Source organism: Acinonyx jubatus, chromosome B2, assembly GCF_027475565.1.
Source record: "Acinonyx jubatus isolate Ajub_Pintada_27869175 chromosome B2, VMU_Ajub_asm_v1.0, whole genome shotgun sequence".
Classification (NCBI taxonomy): domain Eukaryota; kingdom Metazoa; phylum Chordata; class Mammalia; order Carnivora; family Felidae; genus Acinonyx; species Acinonyx jubatus.
The window spans coordinates 124,831,693-124,852,777 of NC_069385.1; the positions used below are offsets into that span (position 1 = coordinate 124,831,693).

At 41.9% G+C, this 21,085-nt stretch overlaps 1 long non-coding RNA gene across 1 annotated transcript; it reads left to right on the forward strand.

The window, feature by feature from the left end:
* The first annotated feature begins 10,252 nt into the window (after positions 1-10,252).
* LOC128315674 (uncharacterized) lies at positions 10,253-16,864 on the forward strand. Its single transcript, XR_008298685.1, has 2 exons — positions 10,253-13,576; positions 13,926-16,864. It is a non-coding gene; the product is annotated as an uncharacterized LOC128315674 (long non-coding RNA).
* Positions 16,865-21,085: the final 4,221 nt, after the last annotated feature.

The window sequence follows — 21,085 nt, forward strand, 5'->3', positions numbered from 1 at the left end:
TCCCAGCCTGCCGAGCCGCCGCGCTCTCCGGCTCCGCGAGCCGGCCTCCCTTCTCCTCCTCCTCCCCTGCCCCCGGCCCGCCCCCTCTCCCCCCGCCGAGGTGGAGGTAACCGCGGCACCTGCTGCGCCCGGCTCCTGCGCGCGAGCGCCCCCTCCAGCCGGCAGGCGCCGCCGCCGCCGCGGGATCCACGGGAGCGGAGGGGTGGGGGAGGGCGGGGAAACGGGACACCCCGCTCCTGCCAGGCTGGAGGATCCCCTGCTTGTTCCCCCTCCGCGCTGAGCGAGGCGGAGGAGGAGCAGGAGCAGGAGCGCGCAGCTGCGGGCGCGGGTGGGCTGAGGGTCCCGGAGGAGTCGGCGTGCGCGCGGAGCGTGTGAAGCGGGTTGTCTTCAAGGCTTTGGCTCCCGAAGCCTCGAGGGGTTTCCACCCACCCCCTGCGCCGGGGCTCGGTGACCTCTGTTGGCTTCAGAGGTGCCTGCAATCCCGCTGTCCACACCCCATTCCCAGTCTTGAGCCCAAGAGTAGCCAGCGTTCGGGGACCACCCCCTCGCACTTTTTAGGGATTCAGATACGGTTGATTTTTGTATCCACGGAGCAGCGTCAAGAATGCGCATTTGCCAATATCAGGTCGCTCGTCACCCGCAGCGTCGGGTCACCCGCGACCGACCGCGGCACCTACTCCCAAATCGCCATTTCTTCCCCACTCCAGAGTGCATGCTGTATAAGTACAATGCTAGAAGGATACATGGCCAACACGAGTTATACTGTATACACATAAACGTGAATGGTGATGGTATTCCCCACCCCCTCCCCAAGATCTTGAATTCACGTTTCGAATGCCAAGTGCACAGGCGCACGCGTCTATATTCACACACATGAAGACAAACCTCTCCCTCCTCTCCCGTGCTCCAGCGCGAACCTTGCCCAGCCAGCACTATATAAATAACACCAGCCCTGCGGCAAACGGCTGCATTAGCATATTTCCTCCTGCACCCGGGGACTGGCAGAAATGAGAATAGCGTGGCACCTTTCACCCCAGCGTCCCCGCATGTTGGAGACATTTCACATTCTGAGAAGTTTATTAATGGAAGTCTTAGAGCAATCCATTTCCAGTAGGGTTTGGGGGGGGTGGGATGTAAAAGAAATGCTTTTGCTTTACAAAAGAATACACTCTAAGCTACATATAAAAAAGGTATTCGTTTGCATTTCCGTTATTTGCTTACATTTTAAACCTGCAGTTCTTTTTTTGTTGTTGTGGGCATTATGTGCTTACTACTAAAATACTGGCACATCTGAGAGAATTATTTCTGAAGGCTGTTGGTGAGCTGGGCCTTGGGGATGGGAGGAGGTCATGGACTTTCTTGGGTGGCTGGAAGGGGAGATTAGATAACTGTAGGCCAAAGGGGCCAGCAGGGCTGCAGAAGACACACCAATCTTCCGAGAAATGGGTCTCAAAACCCGCACGCATTTAAAGAGCTTTTGGGGGTGATAGGGCACATTGTATAGTAATGATTTCTTTTCCAAGTTCATATTATTTATTACCTTGATTTTTTTCTCTCTCTTCCCCTTTCGCCATTAGAAAGGATTATAAATGCAAAGTGCTGACCATGCCTGGAACAGAGAAAGTGCTTAATAGTGGCTGTTTCTTATTACCACCGCTGTTACTATTATATAAAATCTACATTTTATTTCTGAATTTAAATATGGCTTTACAGATATTAATTTCCTTTTCAGTAGCTGATTTTTCCAGAAGCATTCTGTTTTGTGTTGGGCTCTGCCTCCGTACCCCAAAGTCACAAGGACGCATTTATTTTTTTTAGAACTCATCACAAAATAAGGATTGCCAGTGACCTTGACGGCCATTCCAATCATAAGAATAAATAATATTGAACTCTGCAGGGTTAGTTTTCTAATACACTCATTCAGTCCTCACAGGACCCCCAAGTGGTGGGTCTCCAAGATGAGGCTATAAAAGTCAAGTGTCTGTCAGATAATAGTGTTTGCCCACAGCAGAGCCAAATAACTGGCTTTGAACCCAGATCTTCTGACCTGACATTCCAGGATGTCTCCATTTTAACATGCAGGGGCAGATTATAATACCACAGGAAGAGTTTGGGGGTTTTTTGGTTTAAAAAATTTTTTTAAAGATTTTATTTTTAAGTAGTCTCTATACCCAAAGTGGGACTCGAACTCAACCCTGAGATCAATAGTCACACCCTCCAATGACTGAGCCAGTCAGATGACCCAAGAGGAGTTTTAAGAGATACTTGTTAATATACATTTTTAGGTGGGAGAAACCCTAGCCCTGGGGAGAAGTTTCATTGCCATGTTGTTATTAGTCCTTGTCCCCAAAGGTGATAAAAATCCTCAAATGGTACATTCTCAGAATTTGGAAGTGCACTAGAAAATGGTACCCTCTAAAATTCAAACTAAAAGGAACCAATATAAAATGTTTGCAATTAGCTGTCTGCAGCCCTGACCCAGCCCTGACTTAACTTTAATTAAGTTCCTGATTAGATTAGAGGTTTCCCTAAATCCCTCTCAGAACAAGGTTCCCCCTCCAAATGTAGTCAAGATTAAAAAGTAACTAATTTAAATTACACTGGACTTCAATTCATTAAGACATCACCAATGGCTTCACAGAGAAAGCTAGACTGCAAGAAGGAAGGGAGAATTTAACACTCTGATAACCTTCAGGGTAAGGATAGAGGTTCACCAGCTAGTATGGGGGAGCCAATCCGGCACCCACTATCTCATTACCCTCTTTTACTCTTCTGGGTGATAGCTCTTGCTAAGTAATAGTGCTCTCATTTACTTATTTATTTACTACCTCCTGCCTCTAGACAGGTACTTTGTATTTGTTCTCAGCTGTATTTCTGGTGCCTGACACAGTGCTTGGCACATGCAGGGCACTCAATACACTCAGGACCCTCAATCTGCTGAGTAAATGAGGGTGTCAAGTTATTATCACTGGATGATATTATCATCCAGGATCCTGCAGCTCTATTTACTGTGATTCTTAAGCCACCAAGCAACCTTTTCCTATTTGCTGACTCTCTCATATACACTGCTCAGATCAGCCAGCATGAGAATTCATTTGAACTTAACAGTTATGTAGTTTTTAAATGTTTATTTACTTTAGAGAGAGAGAGCATGTACATGCATGCTTATTTGAGCAGGGGAAGGGGCAGAGAGAGAGAGAGAGAGAGAGAGAGAGAATCCCAATCAGGCTCTGGCTGTCAGCACAGAGCCCGATGCAGGGCTTGATCTCACAAATGGTGAGATCATAACCTGAGCCGAATCAAGAGTAGGATGCTTACCTGACTGAGCCACTGAGGGGACCCAACAATTATATTTCTTCTTATAAGTTATTGTTGTAAACGGATTAGCTCCCAGTATGATGTTCTTGTGCACAGTTATCAGCTTGCAGATGATTGGCTTGTAAGCCAAATGCAGCTCACAGACCACACACAATGTTTCCAGAAAAATAATGCTCAATGTTTGAAAATCAGGAGACTGAACATTAAAAACAAAAAACCAAAAACAACAATGACATAGAAGAAGCCCAAGGCCTTTTGATGCTCCCTTTTGCAGGGCCATGCTTCCTTGGAGTATAGCAGATGGGCAGGTATTCTCCAACTGCCCCTCGTCCCTGCCTGGCACATGCCCCTCATGCATGTCATTTGTCTGGCCCCCAAAAGCATCTGAGTTTATGACCTTAAACTTGTATTCATATCCTGAACTCACTCTTCTCCAATGTCAAAAAGAAAGCTACAGGCCCCAAATGGAGTCACTTATGCTAGGGCATGTCACCAAACTGGGGCTTAAAACCTAACTTAATTGCACTTACAACCTCCTCCAGAAATGTAGTCTTAACTGGTCAGTCAAGAATTTTCTGGTCAGTACCCATAAGGTCATCTGTCACACGGGGCCTCTCCATCCCCCAAAGGAAGATGAAGTAATCCACACACTAAGACCTTTTTGTCCCTAAAAGAAGGTAACCTTGCCTGAAAGAATCTTTTTATTTGTTTATGGCTTCATTGTCCTGTCTTTAAAAACCTTTCCCTTCCTATAGCCCTTTGGAGCTCTCAGCTGTAAGCATGAATCTGTTGCCCAATTCATAAATGAATTAATAAAGCCAATTTGATCTTTAAAATTTACTCTGTTGAACTTTTGTCATTTAACACCGTAAGGAAGCTGAGCCATTCTCTCTTGCTTTTGAAAAAGCATGTTAAATAATCTCTTAGTTTGTAATTTCCTAAAAATTGAGAAAATAAAGAAATGAAAGCTACAACCTAATCATGAATATACTTGAACAATTTTATTTCTTTGGAGATAACAGGAGGAAAAATATTTTTAGCTTACTTCTAAAGTTGATAGAAATCTAATTTTAAGTCCTCCATAATTCTGTAAAAGTTAGTTCCAAGGAATTGGTGTCAGGGTTAATTAACTTATTATGTATAATACTAGTCATAGCAAATGGAATTCACATTAGTTTTACTTGTATGTTCATGTTTTCTTTTTAAAGCTTATTTATTTAAGTAGCTTCTACACCCAATGTAGGGCTTGAACTCATGACCCAGAGATCAAGAGTCACATGCTCTTTTGACTAGCCAGCCCGGTGCCCCTGTATGTTCCTGTTTTTTATTTATACTTGAAATATAGATAGCACAGTTTGGAATGTTATGTCTTTATATTTTTTTCTTACTATAGTTTGATTTCTCTCTTTCAAATAATTGTTTGAAAAGTAGGTTATCTTGATTGGGGTGGGGGGTAGGAAAAAGTGAGATGAAATTAGTTCAAACTCTATACTTGAACATTATTTATATCATCCTTTGACTTTTGGAATGTTAACTCTGACTTTCTAACAAGAGATTTGACATTTACAAGACCTAGCATAAACGAAAATGAAAAATCTACTTTTGTTCAGTGGCAGAAGTAATAAAAATGTCACATAATCTATCCAAAAGAAAACTACAGGTAATAAGAAAAACTTACTCATTGGGTAGAGCCAAATTCATCCTTCCTGATCAAAAGGCCAAATAAAATAAATAACAAAATGAAGATAAGGCTTCCATGCAAAACTCTATTCAATTGTAAATGTGATTGATAAGGCCCAATTACTTTTAAAAGCTTGGTCAAAATTTAATTTTGAACTCTTTAATTGAGTTAAAAAACAATTAGTATAAAAAATTGATCTAGAATTTGATGTTGGCTTCTGTTTGCTAAAAATCACAGATGTCACATTTGCCTTATTGTGCTTAAGAATATTCTTTGTCACACACACACACACACACATACACACACCAGAAAAAGGGTAGAATGAGAGGACTGACAAGTAAACATTATATGTTTCATTCCAGCATAGAAACAGCCCCTTTTGCTTGGGCGAATCATCCCAAAATCTGCAAAGGAACCTCAGGTTTTAAGTAGGGACACTTTCAGCATTGAATGAGCAATCCACTGTCAGGAAGGTTTGTGGGAACAACAGTCAAGTAACAAGTTTAGAGAAAGAGGCTTTAACTTCCTAAGATAGAAAAAAAGAATGCTCTTTAAACAACTCTTTCCCCCTCTTTCCCTCATAATTCTAAATGGAGACGAAGAAACACTCACAACTGGATGGTCTAGGTGTTCTCCTGGCCAAATCTGAATGTATGAAGCTGATTTCTTTCAATGACTAGAAGCTAGAAGTATGAGAGTAGGGAATAATCCTGAATGGGATAAATCATAGACCTAGAATATACCTTCTACGGCAAGATGTTTTGATTAAAATTTTTTTTAGATAAATGTTTGGTCTAATAAGTTTGGTTTGAATTTATGGCTATTAGAGTCATGAAAGTCATGAAAATCATGAAAGACTTTTCATATTAAAAAAATTAGGGATGACTAGGTGGTCATTCAGTTAAGTGTCCAACTCTTGGTTTTGGCTCAAGTGATGATCTCATAGTTCATGAGTTTGAGCCCTGAGGTGGGCTCCAAACTGTCTGTTCTGGATTCTCCATGCTGCTTAGGATTCTGTCTCCTTCTCCCTGCCTCTCCCCAGCACCGGTGCTCACGTGCACTCTCTCTCTCTCTCTCTCTCTCACAAAATAAATACATTTAAAAAAATTTTTTTAAATTAGCCATATATGCATATTATTGTCAGTCTAACTTGTTGGCCACTGAATAGAGCTTTGAATAAAAATTTAGTGCTTCTATAGTAAAATAACATATAAATATATAGATAAAGTCACCGAAACATTTTTTGTTAACAGTATTTTAAAAATGAAGCTAAGTTTTTAAACTTAAGTAAAACACCTTTCAAAATGTTATTTAACACCCCAGTAGTAATGAGTACCCCTAATATCAGTTCTTGGTTTCTAATACCATTCTCTACTAAAAGGAACCAAGGCTTCTTGGAGCTATGGTTGCTTCCAGGACCAGGGCTGGAAATATACAAGATGAGCTCGGGGCACCTTGTAGTGCCTCAAAGTAAGGAAATGCTGAAACCACCCCCTGTATGATAGGGTTGTGTCACAGGAGCCGACTGAAAGAGCTAATTTGAACAACAAAATCATGTAGTATTGGATAATAACCCAAAGTATAAAATATTCATGAATCCATACTGATATAAATAAATGATTCAATAAAAAAAAAAAAAAAAAGAAATGGGAAGAAGAGACAAATCTCTGCAGAAGAATTCCAAAGAATGTATGTAGATACATGGCCCTCAAGGTGGAACATAACTCTCAACTGTGGCTTGTACAGAGTATTTCTTTCCAAAGAGGAGAGTATGGAAAGGAAGGGGGAAAAGAGAGAGAAAAGCTACCGTGGAAAAACCTGATAATCACTACCTCAGCTAAGTGACCAAGGTCAACATCAAGAGTGATAAAACATGTTGATAGCATGTAGCCTCCACATGATGTGATAAGAATGGCCCTTTACCTCTGTGATCTTCGTCCCCCAAACCCATAACCCCATTTTAACCACGAGGAGAACATCAGACAAATTCCAATTGCGGAGCATTCTAGAAAATACCTGATCAGTACTAAAAACTGTCCAGGTGATCAAAAACAGGGAGAGTTGGAGAAACTGTCACAGCCAAGAGGAGGCTAAGGAGACAAGATGATCAAAGTGTAATGTGGCATTCTGGATGGGTTCCTGGAACAGGAAAAGGACATTAGGTAAACGCTAAGAAAATCTGAGTGAACTAGGCTTCAATTAATAAAAATGTATCATTATTGGTTCATTAGTTGTGACAAATGTTAGATATCAATAATAGGGGAAATCAGATGTGTGGTATATGGCAACTCTGTGTGCTATCTTTGCAACTTTTTCTAGAAGTCTAAAATTATTCTAAAAGAAAAACTTCTTTTAAAAAAAGGTGATTTAACAGTCTTTTCAAACATTAATATTTCATTTAAGTGCAAATCAGTAATTTTTCTCTGTATAGGTCCTAGCTCTGTGATGATGTTTTTAATCAAGTAAAGTTTTAATGGTTTGTAACCCAAAGTTGATGGGGGAGAAGAAAATGAAGAAGATGTAAATAAGAAGAAAATGTAAACAATTGAAAAATAAATGCTAATAAAATCTTGTTATAGTAACCAATTTTTAAAAATACTCCAAAATGTTAAAAGATGCCATCAGTGAGGTGCCTGGGTGGCTCATCCGTTGAGCGTCCAACTTCGGTTCAGGTCATGATCTCACAGTTTGTGTGTTCGAGCCCTGCATCCAGCTGTGTTCTGACAGCTTAGGGCCTGGAGCCTGCTTTGGATTCTGTCTCCCTCTCTCTGCCCCTCCCCCGCTCACTCTCTGTCTCCCTCTCTCTCTCAAAAAATAAATAAACCTAAAAAAAAATGCCATCAGCACACTAGTCAGCTGTGGTCCAGGCTCTAGTCTGAAAGGCCACCAAGCCGGGGTAAGCCTCAAGGCCCATCTGAGAAACTTGGCAACTCTAACTGTTCGGATTCCCCTTTCGTTTGAGTTACGTTTCCGTGTTTTGTCATGTTTTCATCATAGATCTAGGAATGTACTGTAACCAAGTGTTCCTTTAATTTCTCAGAGATGTTTTCCTCCTGTCTTGTTAACCTCCTCAAAGATTCCATTTCTTCAAAGTTAACACAGTACCTTTAGGGAGGCTGCAAAATACATGGGTATGGAATAACCAGCACACGTTCAGGTAATGTAATGGAGCGGCCTGTAGCCTCCAGGTTAACGGTCTTTGACAGAGTCTTTTTATCAGCCAGGAAATTCTGGGAATATAAATCTAACGGCATTCAAGTAAAACTCCATTTTCTAGCATATGTCCCTAAAGGGCAGGGGCCCCTGATTTATATCTCAGCAACCCCACTGCCTGTCACAGGGCCTGGCACTCCATATATATTTGGGGAATGAATGAATGAATGAATGAATGAGGAATCAGATAACATGTAGGATTGTGTCAGGGAGTGAAGAGGGAAGAGTGTATTCCCAGTTGAAGGGACAGCAGGAATGAAAGTACAAAAGAAGTAGCAAGAATCGCCTATTTGGAAAATTTTGTGGACCTCATGGCATGTCTATAGTATCATTTAGTTATAATATTTATAGAATAAAATTTGATGATACTACTTTAAATATAAACATTTTGAGTCTTAAAGTTAAGAAAATCCTAGGGAAATACCTCACTTAAACTTTATTGAGGTATATTTTACATTGACACATTTTTAATGTACAGTTTCATGATGTATACATTTGTGAGACCATCACCCAATCAATATACAAAACGTTGCACCCACCCAAAAAGTTCTGTTGTGTTTCTTTGCAACCAGTCCCCCCATCCCACACAAGACCCTAGGCAACCACTGATCTGCTTTCTCTCATATAGGCTAGTTTTTTTCTTCTAGAACTTACAGTAAATGGAACTGTATAGCATGTGCTCTCTTGTGTCTAGTTTCTTATTTTTAAATTTTTTTTAATTTTAGAGAGAAAGAGTGCAAGCAGGGGAGAGGGGCAGAGAGAGAGAGGAAGAATCTTAAGCAGGCTCCATACTCAGTGCAGAGCCCAATGTGGGGCTCAATCCCACAACCCTGGGGTCATGACATGAGCCAGAATTAAGAGTCAGACACTCAACCAACTGAGCCACTCAGATGCTCCATGTTTAGCTTCTTTTACTCAGCAAGATGCTTATGAGGTTTGCCCACGTATTGTTGCATGTATCAGTGTTCTATTCCTTTTTATTTATTGCTGAGTAGTGTTCCATTGAATAACTGTGCTAGAACTTCTTATCCATTCTCTGTTTTAATGGACATTTGGGTTGTTTCTAGTTTGGGGCTGCTTTGAATAAAGCTTCTATGAACCTTAATATATGGGTCATCATGTAGACATATGTTTTAATTTCTCTTGGATAAATATCCAGGAGTAGGATTGGTGGCTTATACAGTAAGTCATGTCTCACTTTTTGAAAATGATACCTTGGATCCACAAAAATTGTCCTTATGGCCACTATTAAATAAAGAACCCAGGACTGGAGAGGGCATCATCTGACCCAGCATAGGCCAACTTACATGTTTATGAAATTAGAATAATGCCTGTATTCTTTGAGGAAACAAGAAAAGATGCCACAGAATATGCTGGTGAGTGAGTCTAAAGCTAAAATGAATTCTTTACATGTCCTTATCTGAAAAGTTGACTTATTTTAGGCAGCATACTAGGGTCTCATCATACTTCCTTACATGGCAAAAAATCTATAAGAAATTACCAATACTGTAAGGGCATTAGCATCTTTTCATATATAAACTATAGAAAATCCAAAGCAAACTGACTTATGCAAAAAAGGGACTTATAAGCTTATGTAATCAGAAAGACCAAGGATTGTATGGCCTTACACATGACTGAATCATGGTCTGTTTCCATGTCTTGGATTTGTTTTCCATCTCTGTTACCTTCATTCTCAGGCTCAGTGTGGTGTTTCCTCTGCTCAGCTTGGCGGCTCTGACAGAAAGAGAATGCCTCTCTTCTACAAGCTCCAATAATATCACAGCCAATCTCATTGGCTGGGGCAGTACTATTTTTTACCCTATCACTATGGTCCCCAGCCCATGATGCTGTAATTGGCTAGGCTTAGTCACGTGTCATGGAGGTAGCCATAGCCAAGTCTGAACCATGATGATTGAAAGTGGAATAGTAGAGTTTCCCAGGCACAGTTACCAGAAGGAGTAACAACAATGTCCATTTCTGTTGTTCCTGTTAGAAATTATGTGCAAATTCTAGATTTTTAAATATATAGATATTATGGTGGGTCCCCAAGCTAAGACAGAAAGTAGGTGTGTTGTTAGTTATAGGCTGTGTCAGGAAAGCCTCCTCCTTTTCAGGATAACTCAGGAAAAAAAATTAGAGAGAACTGCTACAGAACCACCAAGGACTCCAAGTTAAACCCTATCTTTCATCTAAAGCAAGTATGGGAGAACCATTAACATGGCCCATCATTAGGTGATTGGGATACAAGACTTCCAAAGCCCCCCTGGCTAAGGTGACTATGGGGATGATGTCAGTGCTTTGCTCAGTCAGACCCCTCAGGACCCTTTTAACTATTTTTGGAGGTCTGGGGGTTGGAGAAAAGGAGGTCAGCTTTAAAGGGCTTTTACTTCCATCAGGTTGTAACTTAGACTTACTTCCAAAGCACTGCTCTGGAATCAGTGAAGGTGATTTTTCAGGAGAGCAGGAAGTGCCTGGGAGTTTAGTTCCCCCTTAACCTGTGACAGGTGTGTGTGGGACAACAAAAGCCCCAGTTCCCTTGCTTGCTTCCTTGCACATGAAGCCCCATTTTAGGGTCTACTTCTAGGCATCAAAGCCTAAGTACATGAGGATAAAAGTCTCAAGGCCAAAGAAACACTCGATAGGATCATGTGGGGTAAACAGCATCTGAAGTCAGACTTCCTGATTATTTGTCCAGACCTCACAGCCTTATGGTTGTGTGAGCTTGAACAAGTCACTTCTGTGACCCTTGGTTTCTTCATCTGTAGAATGGGAATCATCATAACACCCGCCTCACCCACCTATCACACAGGGTTGCTGTGAGAAACAAATGACAATGTGAACATAGGGCACTTGCAAATGTAAGCAGTTATACAAACATCCAGTATTACTTAGGTGCTATCAGAAGCATTCATGTTGACCCCAACCACCTGAGATAGCTATGCTTAGTTTATCTGATTCTTCATCACCACAAACCTGAGGTCAGATTTCAATATCAATCAAATAGAGAAAAGAGGTTGAAATCCCCAGTGGACATTTCATTCCATTAGCTCTGCTAAATAATTCTACAGTAGAGTCAGACAGACACAGAGCTGGAGTTTGCTGCGTGTGGTCAGAGTTCCTGGTAGTGAATGTTTGCTGGCCCAGGCCTTTGTGTATTGTTCTGAATCCCCAGTTGCCTCAGTCCAGGGGCAGGCAAGCCTGTCCTCCATCTTGTCTACCAGGCTAAATAAACATCACGAAGAGTGGAGAACCATCATGCTGTGGACAGGGTCTCATCCTCCTGACCCAGCCTGCACCAGGAGCAGCCTCTGTTTCCTGCCCCTGATTTTATCCACTAGTAAGATCTGATGCTATGTTCTGGCCTTACCTCATCCTGCTTGCCTCATCTTGCTGCAAACACATTGCTCTGCATCTTTGAAGGAACCAGAAATCTGACACGGTCCTAGTAACCTTAATAATGATCATAATTTCCATTTCTTGAGTCCTCTGACACCTTTCCATACATGTGTTACTTCACTTAAAGTACCCTTCACATCTGTGAAGGAAGCACTATTTGCACCATTTTGGAATGAGGAAAGTAAGATTTATCTGTTTGTTTAGAGAGACAGCACAAGTGAGGGAGGGGCGGAGAGAGACAGAATCCCAAGCAGGCTCCACGCTGTCAGCGTAGAGCCCAATGCGGGGCTGGATCCCAAGCCCCATGAACTGTGAGATCATGACCCAAGCCAAAATCAAGAGTCGGGTGCTTAACAGACTAAGCTGCCATGGTGCTCCGGAAAGCAAGTTTTAAAGACGTCAAGTAACTTGCCCAAGGTCACACATATCAGAACCAGGACTCAACCTCACAGCAGAACTCAGGACTCTGGTTCACTACAGTAACCGCCCTCCTTCCAGCCCCACACCACCCCCATCCCTGGCTCTGATAAGAGTAAACTCCACAAAGCAGGGATTTGTGGTTCCCTCATCTCTGTGATTCGGTTGGATGAATGTCCAGATCTGACAGGGCTCATCCCCAGCCAGAGGGCTGCTTCCCCTTTCTCTCTCCATCTTCTCAGCACAAAGTCACACTTGGTGGGCTTCCTTGGCCCCTGTGAGTGCCCTTGCTTCTGGGACCAGTTTCCTCTCTGTTCTAACATCAGTGACCTTAGGAAACCCCAAAGTGCTCCCTACAGGAAAATGTCCACTTATAGATCCTCAGGCCATTACTGTCACCCACTGCCCTCCCTGGAGACACCTCTGAGCCCTTTAAGCACTCCAGGAATTGTTTACCTAGTCAAGGGGATAATTTTGGCATTAACCTTCAGTCAATGAACAAAACAGAACTCTAGACAATGAGGTCTTCTTATAAATTTGCCTGATTCTCTTTTGTTCCAGGTTCAGAAATATTCTCCCACTGAAAAGTCTCTGGAGTATAAAATTCTGTCTCTCCCTCTCCATCTTCATTGTATGAGATGCCCAGAAAATCCCACTGTTGCAAATGGAACTAACTAGAAGCACAGGTGAAATACTTCAATCCCTCACTTTTCTTTTGAGGCCTTAGGGATTCACCTTCTGGGCTGGAGCCAGAGCTGGTTTGAGTCATCAAGGGAGCCAAACATACCTCCAGAGATCCTGGGGAAACTTTCTGCAGAAAAGATCCAAAAAAGGAGAATCTAAACTCTATTACCTGTGAATCTATTTTTTGTTTTTGCCTTCCCCCCCCCCCCCCACCTAATTCATTTAAAAATGTCTTGCATCAGGTGAGACTTTTACATACAGAAACAGATATTTTTAAACGAGCGGGCCTGAATGTGTACCTATGAATCTCTCTCCTCTTCAACAGAGGACGATAGTCTTAGGAAAAAGGTGCAGCCATTGTTCAAACCTTTTCTGGCCCTCTTTTCTTGAAATTGCATTTGGAGTCTGCAACACATCCTCTTGAATATTTTCTCTTGTGATTTTTTTTTTAATGCTCTTGACTTTAAGAAAAGTAGCTAAAGTCAATTTAAACCAGGTTTAGTGATTAAACTGAGAAATATCATTTGGGGCTAAAAATGATCTGTGAGTATAAAATAAGGAGGAAGAAGGTCTTTTGTTGTCCTTAAGGTGGTTCTGACAGTAATGATTTTCTTCTGAGGCACAGGAAAGCTTTTCAGGGGAGGCACCCTCACCTTGGTAAAAAGGCAATTCGAGATCAGGCTGTGGCTAGCTACTAAAGAGCTTTCTTTCTTCTCTGTTCCCGCTTTACAATACTGCCCCTTTTTGATCTTTGCCCAGTGTTTATCCTTCACATTTTCATTTAATGAGAATGACAACTGTCTGAACCCCAAGGGGAATTGGTGAAGAATTTAAATCCTTCCTTGCATGTATGTCCTCTACATAAAGGTATGTGTGATATTTGCTATTACTGGTTACTCGGATGGGCCTCACTTTCTAACAGCGGGAAGATAAAAGGATAGAATACAAAGTCCTGTTCCTTTGGATTCTCTCTTCCTCGCTTTTTATTTTTCCCCTTTCAAAGGAGTAAACATGTGATGGGTGCCCCGTTCACATTCCCCTACCTAATTAAACCTCAGGGTGTGAAATCTTGTCGATGGCAGTTTGGCAAGTTTCAACACCACGAACCCTTATCAATAGTTTGATGGGGATCTTCTGTCACTTCAGGGTAACATGCTAATCAGCTACTTAAGCCTTCTGGGGAAACTAATTCAGGTGGGTCCCCTTCCTCTTCTAGTTACCATGGTTTCTGGATTCCATCAGAAGTCTCTCATTTTCCCCTTCAACATCGATTGCTTACTCCCTTCTGGAAGTGTCCACACTGGAATTCAGCCTCACTGTTTGAAGTTCTGTGTTGCTAAGAGATGCTGTTTTGCAGTAAACCCAAGTGTGAACACACACTAAGTAAGGCCTTTCTGTACCTCTGCAAATATCCACTTGTGCTTATTATGCCCAGGGCAAGGAGGACATTCTTTTCATTTGTTTCAAGAGCTAGGTGGCCACCAATGGCGGCTGGTCAAAATATAAGACGGGAAGAAGCAGCTTGTTCAGGGTTGAGCTTGCTACTGTATTTGCTAGTGCACCACATCTGGTTTTCTTCCAAGACAATAAAAATAATAATAATTTCTCCCTCTCTCAGGAAGGAAATGCGATTTTTAAAGGATAACAAGTAATGAAGCTGAATGGCGTCTCTAGTCACCTATCTTAAGCCTCCTTTTCTGGGAGAGGAAACTGAGGCCCCAGAGAAATGGAATCCTTTGACTTAAATCAGTTCATCACAGGTCAGCCTGGGACTAGAGCTCAGTTTTTCCGACTCCCCGTAATACATCCTTGGTGCTGCCTCCCTGGGAACTGAAATTGTGTAGAATATCTTATGATCGATAATAATACCATTGACATACAATCAACAGGGCATTTTTCCCTTTAGCAGAAATGATGGATTTATACCAATGATTCTCCTCCTTCATCACTCTGTAAACAAATAACTTATATGTATTAAAATAGGCTCTCTCTGAGTTCCTCCAGAGACTTCAAGCTCTTTGAAGACCCAAGGGTGCATCCTTCATATCCTGTGCTTAGTAGGGACTCAGTAAATGGTGAGTGGATGGATGGATAACACAAGGCGAAACCACCTCACCCACAAGAGACTGCATGGACTCCCCCATTAGGCCAATGAATTTAAACAGCCACAGGCAGAAGTAAGTACTACCATGTTTACCTCTGTTATTTTGATGGAGATGGCTTATTTTAAGAATATCAATGCAATAAAGTAAATCAAAATCCAAAATAAAATGTCACTCATCCGAAGTTTCACTGTATCTCCACATTTTTAAGTATATGAGTCCCGGAAAGAATGACTGTTCTTCTGAAAACGCTAGGCTCTTTCATGAATTCTGCCTTGCTTGAAATTTCTGCCTTTTTCAAAATTTCTGTCTTTTTCAATCAACTTCTGACCTCACTCTGATTCTAGGAAGAGCTGACTTATGTCCCCAGGGAATCATTTCACAAATATCTGAGAGCTGCACACAAACGAGGCAACAAATAGACCAGGCTCCCATGACTCAGCACTAATTTAAAGCCACACAGGTTGGTGGTTTGTTTGGGGGTTTGTCAGGGGGCCCAGGGCTTCTGTGGAGAAGGAAACTCCTCTTTCTTTCTGGCAACATAATTAAAATTCTAGACCTACACAAAGTGAAAGAGCTTTGCAAAGCTGAAAACAGTGCAAATGTTCCTTATTATATTAGTACTATTCTTGTACTAATGTACTCACAGATCTGATGACTAAATGTCAGGAGAAGTGAGTATTCCTGGAAGGTGGTGTTTTTTTCAGAAGGGCTTGAGGGTCACCCATTGGGAGGGGTGGGCATTGGACATTCCTTTGAGGCAGCCTGGGGGAATTAAACCTCAGGATCTGGGCTTCTTACATCACCGGAATCTTACACAGATGGCTCCTCCTTTCTCTTGATACCTTTGGGCATTACATGTTTTTTTTGGTTTTTTTTTTAATGTTTTATTCATTTTTTGGGAGACAGAGTATGAGTTGGGGAGGGGCAGAGAGAGAGGGAGACACAGAATCTGAAGGAGGCTCCAGGCTCTGAGCTGTCAGCACAGAGGTGGACATAGGGCTCGAACTCACGAACCACAAGATCATGACCTGAGCCAAAGGCGGACGCTTAATGCCCTGAGCCACCCAGGCTCCCCTTACATGTTTCTAATGCTTAAACCATGTGGTTGTTAGATGGTGTTTGTAAATAGAATAAAAGATTTCTACTGCTTTTGTGACTGCTACCAAGGACATTTTATGTATCTTGAGGGGGGAAAAAACCTTTTCATAAAATGTTGTTTGAACCAGGCAACTGAAGATAGGACTCACTCCTTACTCAGGCCCACATCCCTCCTTTGTGATTGCCTATGACTGACTGTAAGTATTGATTCTAGTGCTGACTTCTTGTTTTCTAGACTTATAGGTGGAAATTGTGCAATTAATTCAAATTGAATACACTTTATTAGCTGGTGATGGCAAACGTTATTAGGTGGTCATGCTTTTCACGGGATTGCTGGGATTACTTTTATAGCAAGAGAAATGAGGTTGCTGCCAAAGATATCATATGGTGGGAATGTCCACAGACATATTTTTGTTTACATGACACTGTGGAAAACCCTAAAACAATGAGAGGTAAGGCTATCCTGCACAGCCTTTTAGACTTTCTTTGGAATTTGTAGATACTGAAATTATAAACTTAAATTATGTTCATTTACCTGGGGAGAAGACCCACATCTTTATCAGGCTTTCAAATGGGGCCCAGACTTCTGGAAAGATTAAGAGTTCCTGAAGTAGAGACATTTTTAACACTGCTTGACTAAGGTGTGCCATTAAAAACCAAACTGAAACAAAACAAAACAACCCCACAAAAAAACAGCACTTTGCTACAAAATTTTAAGCATGCATGTTTTCTTTTTTTTTTTTTCAACGTTTATTTATTTTTAGGACAGAGAGAGACAGAGCATGAACGGGGGAGGGGCAGAGAGAGAGGGAGACACAGAATCGGAAACAGGCTCCAGGCTCCGAGCCATCAGCCCAGAGCCTGACGCGGGGCTCGAACTCACGGACCGCGAGATCGTGACCTGGCTGAAGTCGGACGCTTAACCGACTGCGCCACCCAGGCGCCCCAAGCATGCATGTTTTCTTAAATGCTGAAAATTTAAAAGCATATTTAATTTATTTTATAGTTAGAGCCTAAAAAGGTGGTAAGACATTGATTCCATGTATTAAAGTGCTTTAGAACTAGACATTCCCATCCCCTGGATGAACAGTTTTAACATGAATGATGGCCAGTCGTGGCTAAAAATGTGGGTCTTGTGGATTCATGGAACATTCCTTGAATTTATGCCCTATGCCATATATTGTGAAAAGGACGACTGTCTAAAGGCTTATAATGGGAGACTAACAAGGAATTCACAGTCCAGTTAGCAAATGATAATAACGCTGCAGGTTTTGAGAAAACAACTCTTGACCTACACAGGGGTTCAAAGAAACCTTAGAACAGGCAATCATTTAACTACATCCAGATTAGAGTTTTAGGAGTTGGCTGGTAATAGGGACAGCGGGCAGGAGGGATTGCAGCAGGAGCAGTTTCCGGGAGGCGGCTCAGACTTTAATGTACATTAGGAATTACCTGGGGCTTGTCAAAATGCAGATTCTGAATCTTTGGGTCTGGGCGGGACCTGAGATCTACATGTTCAAGAAGCCGCTAGTGATCGATGTTGGTCATCCCCACTTTGAATCTCAAGGGAGGAGAATAGGTGTACCAGGCTGTTTGGGGACCAGCACATAGCTCAGGGTGGCTGGGGCTCAAAGAGGGCTCAGGGTGGGTTTGCTCCAGATAGATGCCTGGAAGAGCCTCTCTCTCTCTGAAATATTTCAAACATGTAGAAAAGAGCAGAGAATAGTATAAGCATGTACCATCCGGACTTTACAAATGTGGGCATATCTACTTCGTGGTTTTTAGAGATACTTTGGAATTCCTTTCACTTCCTCCACCATCCTGCCCTTTACCTTCCCCTCAGCATCCCCTCCTCGGATCCTGGTGTCTATCTTTTCCATCCGTGCTTTTATGTTTTTACGTGTATATTTGCAAATGATCAATATGTACTGATGTTTGTATTTTAGATAAATGACACTTCATACAGTTTTATGCACCTTATGTTTTTATTCAATTCTATATTTTCCAAATTTGTCTTGCTTGATACTTGGAGATCTAGTACATTTATTTTGAACTGATATTTTAGTATTACTTGTACAAAGTTATTACAATAATTCATTCATTTCCCTATTGGTGAAGATTTGGGTTGTTCATTCTCCCCACCCCACCCCCCAATTGTTCATTCTTAGAAACAATGATTTAGAGGGGTTTTTTGCATATACTGGATACTAACCTTCTATCATTTCCAAGCATTGTTAATATCTTCTCCAGGTCTATGGCTTGTTTTGTTGCTGGTATTGGTTTTACCTTTATTATGGTGACTTTCGTTAGATGAAAGTATTAAATTTTAATGTAGTCCAATTTGTCAACCCTTTTCTATTGTTGTTTGTGCTTTTCAGATCTTGTTTAAGAAATCATAAAGTTATGTTCTCTAACTCAGGATTTTAATGCAACATTGTGGGTAAACTTGACTGAGGTTTTCTTAACTATTTTCTGAGCTATTAATACAATGATGTCTCTTTACAATAGTTGCTGCACAGATGTAGTCTAGTTTGATCTGTTTCTCTGGAAGGCTGGTAAGTTCTTCTCAGTGGAAACAAAGGCAAGACCTGATGCTGTCCATCTTATTTCTTAATTTTGGTTTTTAAGTGTATTGCCCACTTCTGGGGTCTTTGGCTGGTACTCCCTGATAGGTGGGAGAATTCCCTAACTCTCCCAGAATCTTCAGCTCCAGCCCACACAGGATGAATGCTCCTGCCCAAGTCGCCTCTCTGCATGCCTCCTGCTCTCCCTGATTTCCACTGGTATTTCTCCTTGTCCTTTCAGTTCTGCGGGCTGGCAATAGCTTCTCTCTGCTGCCAGACTCTGGGTACCTTAACACCCCTATGTCTTTTCAACAGTTCTCCATTTTTTTGGACACCAACTGCATGTCCCATAATTCAGCTCAATCCTGACACTAACCACCCAGAGTTAGCACAGACTAAGGGGCTCAGCCCCACAAGACTGCCCCTCTCCACCCCCGCCCCTGCCGCTTCAGATGGCAGCTGCAAATCCCAGGTCTCCAGGTGACCCATACTTCTGTCCAACTTGGTTACAAATTCAGGGATTCCCACAACACACCATCAGGTTTGATAACCTACTAGAATGACTGATAGAACTCAGGAAAGTACTATACCTACAACTAAAGTTTTATTATAAAGTATATAACTCAGAAGCAGCCAAATGGAAGAGATGTGTAGGGCAAGGTCTGTGGAGGTCCTGAGTACAGGCACTTCTGTTCTTATGGAGATGGGGTGAAATACCCTCCCAATGCATCAATATGTTCACCAGACAGTCCCCTGGGCCTTTTTGTTCAGTTTTTGTGGAGGTTTTGTTACTTCCACACAATTGATTAAATCATTGGCCGTTGATGGTTGAACTCAACCTCCAAGCTCTCTCTTCTCCCAGGAGGTCAGAGAGTGGGGCTGAAATTTCCAGCCCTCTAGTCATGTGGTGGTTCCTCTGTGGACCAGCACCATCCTAAAGATGTCTAAGGGCCCACCAATGGTTGCCTTATTAGCATAAACTCAGGTATGGTCAAAAGGGGCTCATTATAAATAACAAAAGACATGCCCATCACTCAGGAAATACTAAGAATTTTAGAATCTCTGTATCAAGAATGGACGACAAAGACCAAATAAAAATTTTTAAGTTTATTTATTTATTTTTAGAGGCAAGGGGCAGAGAGAGGGGGAGAGAATGTCAAGCAGACTCCATGCTGTCAGCACAGAGCCCAACACGGGCTTGAATTCATGAACTGTGAGATCATGACCTGAGCAGAAACCAAGAGTTAGATGCTTAACTGACTAAGCCACCCAAGCACCCCAATAATTTTTTTTATTATACCACAATCCCCAGTTGTTTCCCCTAATCCTACCCACACCTTCTGATGAATTGTCTGGTGAAATTTGTTTCCCACCTGTATACCCACAGGTTCCTGCAGACACAGGGGCCATTCTCGGTACCCCCATGTGCACATACCATCATATTTGTAACACCACGTTGTGGCATCCTGTATGCCTACTTGTGTTCTTTGTGTTCTTCTCTAAATTGTAGACTCCTTGAGGCAGAAATGTGTCCTTTTCTCCCCTGTATTCCCAACATTCTAGCCCAGTATCTGGCCCATAATGGCTGTCAATCATTTTTTTGATTAGTGAATGGTTTCATTCTTCATTCTGGGCATCCATTCATTCAGTATCTCCTGTGTAAGAGGCTTCCCTAAGTGCTGGGTAGACAAATTCACTGCTAGCTAGGTCCTGACATTCTAGGGAGCTTGGATTTCATCTTGGAGTAGACAGAAAGACTGCCCAGGTTCACCTACATTTCTACCAAACCTTAGACATACCTCAGAAGCAGCACGGGTCTCCTTCACAGACACGGAGATAACCTGTAGCAGTGATGACCCTACCATGGCTCTCTGGCTGGGGACAGTCTTTGCTACTCTACCCTTCATGGTCCAGCAACCTCATTGGCCTATCTTCTAATACCTAAGGAGCAATGGTTTATTTGATTCTGAAATGGTTCATCCCCTTGGAGAGGACATAAACTCTGCAGAGTTTTCTCTCTGACTGAGTGGAAAGAGTGTAGAAGGTCGGATCTCCAACCCTGCCTAGTTCAAATCCTACCTCTCCACTCATTTGGGCAAATTACTTAATTCAGTTTGTATCTGCCTCAGTTTCTGCATCTATAAAATGGGGGTAGCAATAATACTTACCTCTTAGAATTAATTTGAGGATTAAACGAACACTTAGAGGATGTTGTAAATATCTAATAAATGTCATCTGCAATTAGCACTTCTTGTTTATAATCATCCTATTGGTGGGGGGAAATAAAATATATCCCCATGTGCACAGAGGAATGCTGGAGAGACATACCAGGAACTATTAAGTAAGAGGCAGGAGACTGACTTTTTAATGCCAATTTTTTAAATCATTTTTTCACATGTTCTGAGTTTTAACCATGTGTATCTATTTTAAAAACTCTTCTCTGTTATATCTGACAGATTTCAAAATCTTTCCTCTGTATATAAGTATCTGAAGCTGAACACACACACACACACACACACACACACACACACACACAATTTTATACTCCTCCACCTCTATCCTGCCTCACTACTCATGGGTCATGATAAACATTTCCAGTGGCTTGTCTT